Genomic DNA, 15,823 nt, shown 5'->3' with positions numbered 1-15,823 from the left:
TGTTTTTCTTTCTAGGATATCGATGGACATCTTTTCGCTTTCGTTTGAACTTAGATTGAAACGATAAGGACAGCCAACTTCCTCCGCCTTTGGTGGTGGTGGGTCGTTTCTTGATTTTTCGACTGGTGGTTTTGGATTTTTTAAGCTTGTTTAGGCGGAGCTTGTTGGTGAACAATCTTAGAACCTTTTTAGCGGCTAGAAGCTTCTTCAAGTACGCCATTGAAGTACAGAAGATGGGGTTTGTATGGAGGTTTTATAGAGTGGGTTTGATCGTTATGAAAATAAGGTACTGTAACTTAGTTTTTAAGCTAAGATGCCTTTAACTTATTCGTTTTTTGTGGTGGGTTTTAGCCAACTGGAGATTCTGAATTGCTTTTTTGGTTCCACTAGCAGACACGATTCGATTCTTGAGTTAGCTTCATCATTAAGTTCTAGGTATCAAGTTTCTAGATTTTGTTAATCCTAAATACATACACGTGAAGATGGTTATTTAGGGCATGTACCTCATAACGCCTATAGATGAGGGGTTATATGACATAAGGTAATTGTGTAAGAAATTAAGGGCATGTTTGGCTAAGTTTTTCCAATCAACTTATTGACTTAATCAAAAAGCCAATAAGGAGTTTTAGTGTTTGGCAAAACTAACTTATTGACTTATTAGCTTTTAGTCATTTTACATCAATAAGCTAAGCTAAACACTTTTTAAAAAATAACTTATTGACTTATTTGCTTTTCCCACCCCATAGGCTAATCCAAACACTTTTTTTAAAAACTCTTTTTCAAAAAGTCATAAGTCAATAAGTTCTTTTCCCAAAAGTCATTTTTAACTTAAATAAGCTTATCCAAACATGCCCTAAGAGGGGTTGTGGGGGTTATATTATGTAGTAGGGTTATACCCCTTTAGTTATACAAACATACATATGTATGTATATACATATGCGTGTGTAAGAGAAAAATGGTGGCGTCGCTATAACCTTTGCGAGAATCCCAGTTTCCGTCGTATAACGCCGCCGGGGGCGGTGAGCGATGGCGCGATGGGGAGCCATGGGAGGGGGTAGTGCTATATCATACACGACTATGGATAGACTTAGGGTGAGCAGGGTGGAAGCGGGGAAGGGGGCGGTAAACAAGTTTATGGCGGGGGAACACCGCCGCCGTTCCCCAAGTCACTGCAATGTTTGAACGAATTCAGTGATTAATCACTGCTAACTTTTTTTCGAACGTTGATGATTATAACGGCATTATAGCCGATAGCTTTAATAAAAAAATTGCTTTCTATTTAAACTCCCCTTATACATCTCAATTTTCTTACAACTCAAATCTATTAACTACAAACCTCTTATACACCATGCAATTTCTAATTTTTAGTTTTATTTTCCTAGTTATAATTTTATGTATTATTTTTTTAAATTTAATATATATGTATTGTCTTTTTTAATTTTAATTTAATGTCATGTTTTTAAAATTTTAATTTGATGTGATTTTATTTGATTTAAATTATGTTTTAACTATCATCAAGATCCGCGCGCGTTGCGCAGCGGGTAGTGTAAACATTGAATGGATTAGTCCAAACGTTATGTAATGCATTAACCATATGAAAACACACGTTTTGACGTATCTAATTAAACTAAATGCAACCTGCATAGGCATTGTGATTGGATCAAAACATAAAGTAAATCAACTTAATAACGTATTATATGTGACCCAACTCATACATAGAAAACGTAACGAGTATGAAGGAAAAACTGACACGTGTAATCAAAAGGGATCAATTAGAGCTTTCTAAAATAGGGAAAAAAAGAAACCATAATTTGACTCCATTTGGTTCGATTTTTTTACGAAACATACATAAATAAGCAAACAAACATATTATACTTGACATGAATCAACATGTTTCAAATTAATAGTTTTGAAGCCAAACAAAACAAAACCCAAAGTTAATACCCAGAAAAAATATTACAAATTAAGCAGATGATACAACTCAATACAATATAAACAAACTAATAAACATGTGGTACAAACCACATATACATTAACATGTCTCAAATTGATTGATAGTATATAACTTATTTTACAAATTTATACACACTAAGCATCATGTACAACACAACTATGCAAAAAAAAAATTACTAAGATCATAAACAACACAACTATGCGCAAAAAAAAACTCACTAAGCAACATTATGTTCCAAATCATGTACAACACAACTCCCACTATGCATTAAGATGTTTTAAATTGATAGTATATAATTATTAATGTATAATTTATAGAAATAAAAAAAAGAAAATAAATGGACTCCCCATGAGAGGACCACCCCTTATGTTTGAATGTAAAAAGAGAATTGAAGAGGGGATTTGATATGACATGAGTTTATTGGGTGGATGAAAGAGTTTACCCCAATTAGAAATATATATTGGGTATACAAAACACATTGAGTGAATACATAGTTTAACCATAATTAGAAATATATATTTAACTAAGCAGAATCAATTTAGTGAATACGTAGTTTGGAGATAATTAGATCAAGTATAAAATAGAGTAAAGTAGATCAATAAATCAAATTTAATTGCGCTTTTTAAGTTCGAGAAATTACGGTTTTGATCCTAATGGTTCACCAAGTTTGAGATATTACGGCTTTTTAAGTTCTTGAATGGATGTCCGATAAAATAGTCAATTGACAGGGTTAAATATATTTGTTTAGTACTGTTTACAGCCGGTAAAAATAAAGAGAGAGGACCTGTTTAGCGTTGTTTACTGAGTCTATCATTTGTCTTAGTATTTATACTAGTTTATAACCCCGTGTATTACACAGGGTTGAATAAATAAATTTTATATACTAAATAATAAAACAATATATTTTTAAAAACTTTATTTATTGTACGGGTTAAATAAATATAATTTTATATATTAAATAATAGAAAGTTATATATATAAGAACCATATTGTACAGATTGAATAAATGTAATTATATATACCAAATAAAAAAGTTATATCTTTAAAACCACGTGTATTATACGGGTTGAATAAATGTAATATTGTTTATCAAATAATAAAATAATACAACTTTAAAAACCTCATTTATTACACGGGTTGAGTAAATGTAATTTTCTATGCCAAATAATAATAAAAAATTACATCTTTAAAAATATGCGCATTACATGGTTTGAATAAATATACCAAATAAAAAAGTTATATCTTTAAAACCACGTGTATTATACGGGTTGAATAAATGTAATATTGTTTATCAAATAATAAAACAATACATCTTTAAAAACCTCATTTATTACACTGGTTGAATAAATATAATTTTATATGCCAAATAATAAAAAAAATTACAACTTTAAAAATATGCGCATTACATGGTTTGAATAAATGTAATTTTCTGTACTAAATAAGAAAAAAAAATACATCCTTAAAAAAACCCCGTGTATTGTACGAATTGAATAAATCTAATTTTATATATCAAATAATAAAAAGTTATATCTTAAAAAACCTCATGTATTACATGGGTCGAGTAAATGTAATTTTGTATAGTAAAAATAAAAATATTTAATATATTAATACAAAGTTTGGTTTTCATGATAAAAATAGATTATTCTGTTGTTGCAAAATTTGTTAACGAAGTCTCAATATTTAACCCTTTATTTAAAACTCCGTAAATGTATAAATGATAAATAATATTAGTTAATTTTATTTTAAGTTTCGTAAAATCTATTTGATACCAAACTAAACAAAACTTTCAAATATAATTAATTCAAATAAATAATATTATAAATGAGAAGGAGATTAAACTAAATAATAATTATCCATAAGATATTAAACTAATAATATTTAGTAGAAGGGTTATCTATGATATAATATATTAAACTAAATAATATTTAGTAGGGTGATTATCTTTAATTAATTAATAGAGATTAAACTAAAATAATAATTATCTATAAGAGATGGCCTAATATGATGACAAGTGTCCCTAAAGTGGTTTCTTTTATTATATAGTATATATAGATTATTTGTTTTACCATTTATTTTTAAGTGATGTATGTTAGTCATTATTTTATCTCTAGTTTGAATATTATAATAGTTATTAAGGTTTTATTATTATAATTAGTTTGTTAGCTTTATCATTGTTATTAGTTTTATCAACATCTTTTCTAATGGAATTTCTCTTTAGAAAGAGATATGGTTTCAATTATTAAAACTCAAATAATTGTATTCACTAACATTGTTTTGTTATGTTTTCTGATTCTTTCAGGAATTCAGGGTTTCAGTTATGGAACTGATTTCTTGTTTTAAAGGTTGGAACCGGTTATTGCTATAACTGGTTTGGTCCGATTCTTGTTATTTGACAAATAAATCATACCCATCGTGCCTGGTTTCGGTTCTTAAGAAACCGGGTATTAGGATACCTTATTTTCATGTTTTTCTATATCTTATTTTTTGAGTTTTTTTAGTACTATATTTTCAGGTTTTCTAATACTCTATTGCGTTTTTATTACCATGTTTTCTCATCTTTTTGTTTATTATTATTATTATTATTATTATTATTATTATTATTATTATTATTATTATTATTATTATTATTATCATTTAATATGCATTGTATAATGTAAAAGAAATGATATAAATGCACTAACATAACTTTAAAAGACATATATTAGAATCATGTATCGAGTATAGCCGGGTATAATCGGTTCCGGTTTCAGGTATTAATCGGGTAGGATCGGTTCCGGTTCCAGGTATTGAGTTCAAAATGCATACCATATGCGAATCCTACGGGTAGGGTCGGTTTCAGTTTCAGATATAGAATGCACTGTTAATAAAAAAACCGGTTACGGGATTTTTTACCGGGTTAGGATTTTTTTGCACATCTCCGCCTTGCACGCTGCTCCTATGGGCTTCTTCTCTTTTCAATCGGCCCGCTAGCAGCATAAGTTGCCGATTTTCTTCCCTTTTCCTCAAAACTAATGCCAAAAAACCTCAGAACTGCCTATTGTTCCACATGGACCTTCACAGCCTTTTCCTTTATTTGCAATGGCCTAGCCCAACTCCTAAAAAAAAAAGTTAAGTGTACTCCATTCATTAAATTCACTAAATTCATTATATCCAATTGATTATCTTTTATTCTTGCAGAAGCTCGTAATCCACATCATATATCGGTGCAGGAGTTCACCATCATTTTTCATTTAGGTTCGAACTAACAAATATTATTAAGAGTAAATTGCCAAAATCGTCCCTGAGATTTGGGTATGTTTGTTATTTTCTTTCAAAACAATATTTTTGTACCATATAGTCCTTCTTTTGAGATTTTTTGCCATTTTCATCCAAACGTCTGACTTTTTTGCCAAAATCGTCCCTGAGATTTGGGATTTTTTGTCATTTTCATCCAAATGTTTGATAGAAAAAATAAAGCAAATTAGATGTTTGGATGAAAATGACCAAAAATCCCAAAAGTGAAGTACTATATTGTACAAAAAAGTTGTTTTGGATGAAAATGGCAAACATGCCCAAACCTTAGGGACGATTTTGGAAATTTACTCTATTATTAATTACTATGCATATATTTATCCTGTTGGTGAATCTAACCGAACCAACTATTTTTTTCCACGTCTACACGTTTTCTCATTGCTACATTTCTGCAAACACTCTTGTTATCAACAAGGATTATTGATAGTAATAGTTATAGTTATAGATACCAGGAGACCATGAATTCCACCCATCAAACAAGAACAAAATATCAATCGAACAAGAACAAAAAGAAAAGGATAAACCCTAATACACAATTGTATTAATAAAATGAACAACTGAATCTAATTGTTTTCAAGGTACAATAACAAACTAAAAACCCTAATCTATTTATACATACTGAACCGACACCACTCAAACAACGTGTCTCTTGATGAATCATTACGACCCTTTCCTCCAATCGACATGTCTGCTTGTGTTTGGCGCCTCTTCAATCGATGTGTTGGTATGGAATGTCGCATCCCTTCATATGTAGGTTATAGTGTTTATAACTTGTCGCTTCTAATCCTTATACTAAGTTAACCAATCTAACCATAACATAAACTTATATATTAACTAATTACACTTCTGACCCATATCTTTCCTTTCAAACTTGATTAACAAGACTTAGACAATTAAAGTCCAACAAATCCCCCCTAATGTTTAAGTCTTGTTCTTCGAATCTTCGTGCTCCTTCCTGGGCAATCTCTGAACCCGGTGTCTTCAACCATATGCGACTTCAGGATCAACTTCTTGGGAGACTTGTTAACCGGTGATTTCTATGAACGAAGGATGGCTTCCCCTGCACGTATTGTTTACCTTTTCCGTTGCCTTGGCCGCTCTTTCCAACATTCAGACCCGCACCAACATGCTCGGTTCGCTCGATGATTTCCTGCCTTTCCTCAGAAGATTCTTCCGAGCTGTGAAACCCTTGATTTGATTGAATAATTGAATCCATGATCTAGTTTCTTTGAACCTCGGCTCTGATACCATTATAGATCCCAGGAGACCATGAATTCAACCCATCAAACAAGAACAAAATAACAATCGAACAAGAACAAAAAGAAAGGGATAAACCCTAATACACAGTTGTATTAATAAACTGAACAATTGAATCTGATTGTTTTCAAGGTACAATAACAAAATGAAAACCCTAATCTATTTATACATACTGAACAAACACCACCCAAACATCGCGTCTCCTGATGAATCATTGCGACCCTTTCCTCCAATCGACGTGTCTGCTTGTATTTGGCGCCTCTTCAATCGATGTGTTGGTCTGGAACGTCGCATCCCTTCATATGTAGGTTATAGAGTTTCTAACTTGTCGCTTCCAATCCTTATACTAACTTAACCAATCTAAACATAACATAAACTTATCTATTAACTAATTACACTTCTGACTCGTATCTTTTCTTTCAAACTTGATCAACAAGACTTAGACAATTAAAGTGCAACAATATTAATGTATAAAGTTCATTTCAAAATTTATTCTTCCCTCTTAATTTTAGCATAATAACACTATTTTAGTTTGCTTTCTTCGTAACCTACTAAATACAAAACAAATGAACGTAGTATTTTATGATAATATCGATATGCACCTTAGGATGAAATTATTGAATATCCAATACCATGTGTATAAAATTCATCATGTTAAAAATGCATCGACACTATCCCAGCGTCACAAATTTCTTAAACTTCCGATTGAAAACCACAATTTTCACAAATATAAGTATAGGGGGTTTTGAACCTCACAACATAGCTAAAGTGTGTGTTCAAATTGATCTTGTAAGTTTTAACAATAAAATTCCAGTTTATTAATTGTATAAGTTGGGATTTCCTAATCCTAACTTGTGATGAGAATGAAACATAGTCGGGATAACACACATACGCATTTGTATCGGTTATAGATGCTTATTCAAACATATTATAAAAAACATTGAGATGAATGTGACATTAGTATCAAATGTCGCGATTTGCTGCAAGACCACGGAACGCTAAAGTAACATAACCTTACTTTATAAGCCAAAAGTTGTCCTCTGATGCATGCAGTAAGGCCAAGTGTTATGGACTAACACCATTGTCCAGCTCAGCCTAAAAGGGCGTGAAACACCACCTTCATGGCTTTATGAGTGGGACGTCAAAGGCTCAAGTGTGAGTGTGGCCACGTGTGTTGGTATGGAATGTGTGGATATGTATGTGGGCCCATGCAATAGCTGATTCAATCACCCCATGTTACTAAGGGCATGATTTCATAACACGTGGATACTTTCGCAATGACACATATTGTAGGTTTTTAAAACATTTATATTGTTTTGAAAAGGGTTTTTAAATATGTTTTCATTTTCGCGCTAAATCTAATATGTACTAAGTTAGGATTGCTAATGTATGTGTGTAGCCATCAACTCTAGAGAGCCTCAAGATAGATTAAATTACATGGTTTAAGATCGGGTTTTGTTTTATTGTTATAACGAGCTTCTTTTTTTAAACAATATACTAAATTTTATATGTAATGTTCATTCTGAAAGAAAAACTAGTTAAAGTATGATATTATATCAAAATTACTTCTATATTTAAAAACCAACATGGTGAATAGTGCAAGGTGTGAATAGTGCAAGGTGCTATGGCCAATTGGCCATTGGTTTTATTTTTTTAAAACCAACATGGTAAATAGTGCCAGGTGCCTTGGCCATTGGTTTAATTTTTTTTACAATACGTCGTCTTCTTAAGGATATAAACATTATGACGTTTGAAAATATAAAGCAAAATCTTTATATTTAAAAACCAACATGGTGAATAGTGACATGTGTCATGGCCAATTAGCCATTGATTTAATTTTTTTTAAACAATATGATGAATAGTGTCGTTTTCTTAAGAATATAAATATTATGACGTTTGAAAATATAAAGCAAAATCTTTAGGACCCATGCAAATGGCAATCGCCCCATGTGGCTAAGGGTTTGGTTTCATAACACATGGCTAAGTGTATAACATGTACGTTCGAAATGGTGCATACATTCAGGTTTTTAAACATTTATATCGTGTTGAAAAAGTTTTTAAATGTTTTCATTTCAGTGCTAAATCTAATATGTACCAAGTTAGGATTGCCATTGTATGTGTGTAGGCAGCAATTCTGCAGAGCCTCAAGATGGATTAAATTAGATGGTTTAAGCTTGGGTTTTATTTTATTGTTAGAACGATCTTCTTTTTCAAACACAAGACTAAATTTTATATGTAACTAGTGGTATCAAACCCAGTGCGTTGCACCGGGATTCCCCTGCTATACGCTTTGGGCATTTTGTCGGTATCAATTCGTTTCGTTACAGTACTGATGTAAGAGGAAAAATAAATAAAAAAATTCAGATATGACCAAATTAAGGAATATCAAAACGTGCTTTACATCGATCGAAAACTATTGTTCTGATAGGAAAATACTCGTTTACTCAAGGACACCACGCCGCGTGTTGCAATACGTTAAACATCATAGGCTAAACGACCTTGAAACTGATAAAGTAATAAACTTTGTAGGCTAGATTAGCTTTAAAACTTTTATCAAGTAAAAGAAAAGAAAGAAACTAAATCATTTAAAAATCAAAATTTTCCAACGGATGTCCTGAAACTAAATCATTTAAAAATCAAAATTTTCCAACGGATGTACTACACGAAAACATGATAGAATTAAGGTGATCGAATTAGAGCCTTGCTTTGTTATAATTCGGTAAACGAACCCAAATAAAAGCAGATCATGTCTTTTATTTGGCTTTCTTTACAATTTTCATATTGTTTTTTAAAGATTCAAAATTTTAAAAATAACAATTATTTTACTTTTAAAGTCCTAAATCCCAACGTCACATAAATTTTATACAATCAGAAGGTTGATCAAAATTAGATGTGAGCTCATGTAGTGTTTTCCATAACAAAAATGCTCAAAGCTAGAGCAAGTACACACTAATGCATAAGGTACATGTAGCTACAACATAACTATCACAATTGTCAATTATATCAATAAATATAGATTTTGGTAAAAAAAAAAATCATGCTTAAAGAATGCAGATTTAAAAGATTAAAAAAAATGGATACAAAGTAAAATAAAGAGTAAATGACGAAATCTTATTTGTTCATCAACTAAATTACAAATACCTAAAAAAAGCTCATTGATAACAGAAAACCCTTAAAAGAAAAGAGTTTTTTCTCTCCGAAACCACAAGGTTTACTCTCCATTAAAAACCAACAGTCACATGTGGAGAGAGATGTGTTGAAAATATCAAGTGGGCGTAGATGATTTCCTGCCCGTCGACGACAGCGGAAACCATCACATCACCGACGCCGGTTTCAGAAACTGTTTGAAGCTCAGATCTGAAACTCGTTCAGATCATCACCGTCTCTGTCAGGCCGACCCAACTGTCGCACCACTACCACAAAACTGCCTGGCCGACTCTCTACATCTCTCTCTCTCTGTTTCCGGCGACGGTGGCTACAATGGTCGCCACCGCTGGATGTCAGATGTCTGCGCCGCTGCCGGTTTTACTTTCTGGTCCTACAAATCCATCGTTTGCTTGTTTTCAAACAACCACCACTATATGTAGCAGTCGCCAGCCGGTGATACGCTTTGGGCATTTTGTCGGTATCAATTCGTTTCGTTACAGTACTGATGTAAGAGGAAAAATAAATAAAAAAATTCAGATATGACCAAATTAAGGAATATCAAAACGTGCTTTACATCGATCGAAAACTATTGTTCTGATAGGAAAATACTCGTTTACTCAAGGACACCACGCCGCGTGTTGCAATACGTTAAACATCATAGGCTAAACGACCTTGAAACTGATAAAGTAATAAACTTTGTAGGCTAGATTAGCTTTAAAACATTTATCAAGTAAAAGAAAAGAAAGAAACTAAATCATTTAAAAATCAAAATTTTCCAACGGATGTCCTGAAACTAAATCATTTAAAAATCAAAATTTTCCAACGGATGTACTACACGAAAACATGATAGAATTAAGGTGATCGAATTAGAGCCTTGCTTTGTTATAATTCGGTAAACGAACCCAAATAAAAGCAGATCATGTCTTTTATTTGGCTTTCTTTACAATTTTCATATTGTTTTTTAAAGATTCAAAATTTTAAAAATAACAATTATTTTACTTTTGAAGTCCTAAATCCCAACGTCATATAAATTTTATACAATCAGAAGGTTGATCAAAATTAGATGTGAGCTCATGTAGTGTTTTCCATAACAAAAATGCTCAAAGCTAGAGCAAGTACACACTAATGCATAAGGTACATGTAGCTACAACATAACTATCACAATTGTCAATTATATCAATAAATATAGATTTTAGTAAAAAAAAAAATCATGCTTAAAGAATGCAGATTTAAAAGATTAAAAAAAATGGATACAAAGTAAAATAAAGAGTAAATGACGAAATCTTATTTGTTCATCAACTAAATTACAAATACCTAAAAAAAGCTCATTGATAACAGAAAACCCTTAAAAGAAAAGAGTTTTTTCTCTCTGAAACCACAAGGTTTACTCTCCATTAAAAACCAACAGTCACATGTGGAGAGAGATGTGTTGAAAATATCAAGTGGGCGTAGATGATTTCCTGCCCGTCGACGACAGCGGAAACCATCACATCACCAACGCCGGTTTCAGAAACTGTTTGAAGCTCAGATCTGAAACTCGTTCAGATCATCACCGTCTCTGTCAGACCGACCCAACTGTCGCACCACTACCACAAAACTGTCTGGCCGCCTCTCTACATCTCTCTCTCTGTTTCCGGTGACGGTGGCTACAATGGTCGCCACCGCTGGATGTCAGATGTCTGCGCCGCTGCCGATTTTACTTTCTGGTTCTACAAATCCATCGTTTGCTTGTTTTTAAACAACCACCACTATATGTAGTAGTCGCCAGCCGGTGTGATGCGGAAGTCCCATTGTGGAATGTTGTTGACGTTGTCATCGCCGGCCGAGAGCTCGCCGGAAGGGATTCGACGTCCCCTCTCTTTCTCACTCTCCCTTTCTTTCTCTCTCTCTTTCTTTCTCAAATCTGTCTCTCTATTTTCTTTTTAAAGGAGTTATATTTGAACCTTGATGTGTAAATATCATATGAAACGTGGCAGTATATTTGACAGCTGTTTGAAGACCAAGAATTCATAAAGTTGGTCCAATGACCAAGCTCCACCGAACACCCATAGATATTATTAATAGCAGATTATAATGGATGGCTGTGATTAATAGCAGACAATAATGGATGGCTAAGATTTGCAAAATCACTATTCATTTCCATTAGCTATTAATAGATTTAGATTAGATGTTTATTTTGAAATAAAACTAGTTAAATTATGGTATTATATGAAAATTACTTCTACATTTGAAAACCAACATGGTTAATGATGTCACTTGGGTAACGGTTAGCTATTATTATTAATATCTATTAGTAATACAATGGAAATGAACAGTGATTTGGATCGTGGTTTGTTCTGATTGACTTATTTGGGAGGTCATCATCCCCTTTAAGACACGTATCTTCCCTTTTCATCTCATTTTTAAACCTCAGAGGAAGAGAGAGAAAGGAAAAAAAAAAGAGAGAGAATGGCGGTGACCGGAGGATCACACCATCACACCAGATTCTGGCGCGACAACTGCCCAATTGACGGAGTGACAACTTAGGGTTTAAGAGAGGGATAGGCTGTGTAAAAGACCATGACGAGAGTTAGCATTCCGACCAAGTTAGACCAGATTCCGGTAAGATCCAAACCCATCTGCATGTTTCATTCTTAGTTAGATCGGTCGAGTCTGATACAATTAACACGTGTAAGGTATATCACGAACATGAACTACTTGAATATACGATTAATTTTGAATGTTTGATTATATAGTTATGTTTAAAGTGTGTTAGTTTTTCAGTTTTAGCATTATGGATGTGGGTCTGATAAAATTAACATGAGTGAGGCATATCGCGAACCTGAACTATTTGAATATACAATTAATTTTGAATCTTTGATTATATAGTGATGTTTAAAGTGAGTTTTTTTGTTTTATCATTATGGATATGGTTTTTTAATGACTTTTGTTCATTAAATTAGAAATATAGGAAGGGATAATCACAATTAGCCGAAGAAGAGGCTGGTAAACAATCGTCCATTGACAAGGGGAATGATTTCCTTAGCAATGTGATTGTTACAAAGGTGAGTTTATGTCTACAGTGGACAAGCTTCACGTGGGTGAAGTCCTAATTGGACGTCCGAATTTACGGACTTGGAACTGACAGTGGTGGTGGTGGCCATGGATAAAAAATATATATGGTCAAACAAAAGGAGATGCTATGAGGATATGAAACAACCATTTATTGGTATTTGTATAACAATAATAATAGTAATAATGATAAAGAGAACTGATGCTATTTTAAATCGTGTTTGGAATTGTTTTCAGTGATGAAAGTTATAGATGATTTATTTAAAATATTAATATATATTAATTCCCAATTGTTGTTGTCTTTATGAAAACTATAACGCTTTTTGCAGCAACCGCATTACTTTGTTGCAACTCAGAGGCCAGGTTGCATCTTGGTGACAAATTAACTGGTGCAAGTGGGCGAGATATGGTATGTGTTTAGATATACTTGAGGTACTTTTTATTTAAAATTCTATTAATTTTTGTATATCATTAAGACAATGGAAAAGTAAAGACTTTTTTACAGGAAAAAATGGTCATGTGCGATGATGTAGAAATCATTCTAACCTTATTCTATGACCACTTTGAGGTACTGTAAGTATGTCACTGATATTAACCACTTGGATTAAAATTTAGTACATGTAGTTTTTTAATTGTAGAACCAAACAAAAGTTCTCCTATGAATAAGTGAGCATTAACAGTTCAGAACTTTGGAGTGATAATCCACATCCATATATTGTTGTTGGAAGATAATTTATAGGGTGCTATTACAAGGTCAGCGCTATTTTTCAGTCGTGCTTTGTTTCATTTCAAAATATTTATCATGTGCCTTGTGTGTTGTTGATTAAGGTACTTCCCTTTTGAACAGTGATTTGGATCGTGGTTTGTTCTGATTGATTTATTTGGGAGGTCATCATCCCCTTTAAGACACGTATCTTCCATTTTCATCTCATTTTTAAACCTCAGAGGAAGAGAAAGAGAGGAAAAAAAGGGAGAGAGAATGGCGGTGACCGGAGGATCACACCATCACACCAGATTCTGGCGCGACAACGACCCAATTGACGGAGTGTCAACTTAGGGTTTAAGAAAGGGATAGGCTGTGTAAAAGACCATGACGAGAGTTAGCATTCCGACCAAGTTAGACCAGATTCCGGTAAGATCCAAACCCATCTGCATGTTTCATTCTTTGTTAGATTGGTTCAAAACGGATCTTAAAAGGATCATATATGTTGATTCCGTGAACACAAGTGTTCCGGTGAAGGTACAGCTAGGGTTCTAGGGAGCAGTGCCGGCAAGGAGAGCCAGGTGAAGATCCGGTAAGTAGATTGAAGCATGTACAGGAGTTCTTCAAGTGAATCGTCAACTCTCTAGGCCGACTGTACATATTAGGTAAGCCACGAACTACTTCCGGCCACATATGTGAATTTTGGTTATGTAATCAGGTTTAAATGTGTAGAAACGGTGACGAGGAGTAGGGCACCATTGGAATTAGGGGCTGTTTATGTCAAATCGGTGATAGGTTGTGAAATTCTGGTTACACCCGTTTGGAACGCCGACAAAGGTGTAGTGTTCAAAGTTCTGAGATAAAGCATGGTGATTTGGCTTGGTGAAGATTTGAAGTTGTTGAGGTCGTTTTCAGTAATGGGTGATGGGAGTCAAGAATAGGTCTCAACTGACTTGACTCGGTCAACACAGAAACTCAGGTCAGAACCCGTTAAATGATGGAAGTTCCAGTGGCCTCTTCTATGTTTTGATGTTTGGTTTTGAACATAGGTTTGGGTTGAAGATAATTGAGAAACAAGGATTATGGAAATAGATGAGGGCTTGGATAATGATCAGGCCAGCAATCCAAATTGCAAATGGTCAACGGGTCGAGTCCGATACAATTAACACGTGTAAGGTATATCACGAACATGAACTACTTGAATATACGAATAATTTTGAATGTTTGATTATATAGTTATATTTAAAGTGTGTTAGTTTTTCAGTTTTAGCATTATGGATGTGGGTCTGATAAAATTAACACGAATGAGGTATCTCGCGAACCTGAACTATTTGAATATACAAGTAATTTTGAATCTTTGATTATATAGTGATGTTTAAAGTGAGTTTTTTAGTTTTATGGTTATGGATATGGTTTTTTAATGACTTTTGTTCATTAAATTAGAAATATAGGAAGGGATAATCACAATTAGCCCAAGAAGAGGCTGACAAACAATCGTCCATTGACAAGGGGAATGATTTCCTTAGCAATGTGATTGTTACAAAGGTGAGTTTATATCTACAGTGGATAAGCTTCACGTGGGTGAAGTCCTAATTGGACGTCCAAATTTACGGACTTGGAACTAACAGTGGTGGTGGTGGTGGCCATGGATAAAAAATATATATGGTCAAACAAAAGGAGATGCTATGAGGATATGAAACAACCATTTATTGGTATTTGTATATCAATAATAATAGTAATAATGATAAAGAGAACTGATGCTATTTTAAATCGTGTTTGGAATGGTTTTCAGTGATGAAAGTTATAGATGAATTATTTAAAATATTAATATATATTAATTCCCAATTGTTGTTGTCTTTATGAAAACTACAACGCTTTTTGCAGCTACCGCATTACTTTGTTGCAACTCGGAGGCCAGGTTGCGTCTTGGTGACAAATTAACTGGTGCAAGTGGGCGAGATATGGTATGTGTTTAGATATACTTGAGGTATTTTTTATTTAAAATTCTATTAATTGTTGTATATCATTAAGACAATGGAAAAGTAAAGACTTTTTTACAGGAAAAAATGGTCATGTGCTATGATGTAGAAATCATTCTAACCTTATTCAATGACCACTTTGAGGTACTGTATGTATGTCTATGATATTAACAACTTGGATTAAAATTGAGTACATATAGTTTTTTAATTGTAGAACCAAACACAAGTTCTCCTATGTGTCACACTCTAGCTTTGCGGAAGCGTGGGTTTATTTGGTGTGACTTCTTAATACCATAGCTTAAGCACAACAAAGCTATATGAAAGTAAAACCATGATGTTCATCCATTAATTCAAGTTTTAAAAATAAAACACGACAACATTGTTTTCAAAAGTCGACACATGCAACGGATTACAACATGACATAATAAAATATTGTTCATA

At 33.1% G+C, this 15,823-nt stretch overlaps 1 long non-coding RNA gene across 4 annotated transcripts; it reads left to right on the top strand.

The window, feature by feature from the left end:
* Positions 1-13,304: 13,304 nt before the first annotated feature.
* LOC110934903 lies at positions 13,305-15,619 on the top strand. 4 transcript variants are annotated; one of them, XR_004891348.1, is made up of 8 exons: positions 13,305-13,832; positions 13,928-14,068; positions 14,136-14,382; positions 14,466-14,579; positions 14,668-14,712; positions 14,847-14,948; positions 15,288-15,367; positions 15,597-15,619. It is a non-coding gene; the product is annotated as an uncharacterized LOC110934903 (long non-coding RNA). The 4 variants fall into 4 exon arrangements; XR_002588717.2 differs by having other exon boundaries at positions 14,453-14,579; XR_004891347.1 differs by having other exon boundaries at positions 14,453-14,579; positions 14,660-14,712.
* Positions 15,620-15,823: the final 204 nt, after the last annotated feature.

This window comes from Helianthus annuus, chromosome 4 (genome assembly GCF_002127325.2).
Source record: "Helianthus annuus cultivar XRQ/B chromosome 4, HanXRQr2.0-SUNRISE, whole genome shotgun sequence".
NCBI classification, from domain to species: domain Eukaryota; kingdom Viridiplantae; phylum Streptophyta; class Magnoliopsida; order Asterales; family Asteraceae; genus Helianthus; species Helianthus annuus.
The sequence above is the reverse complement of the archived record's forward strand: the minus strand, read 5'-3'. Positions and strand labels throughout refer to the sequence as shown.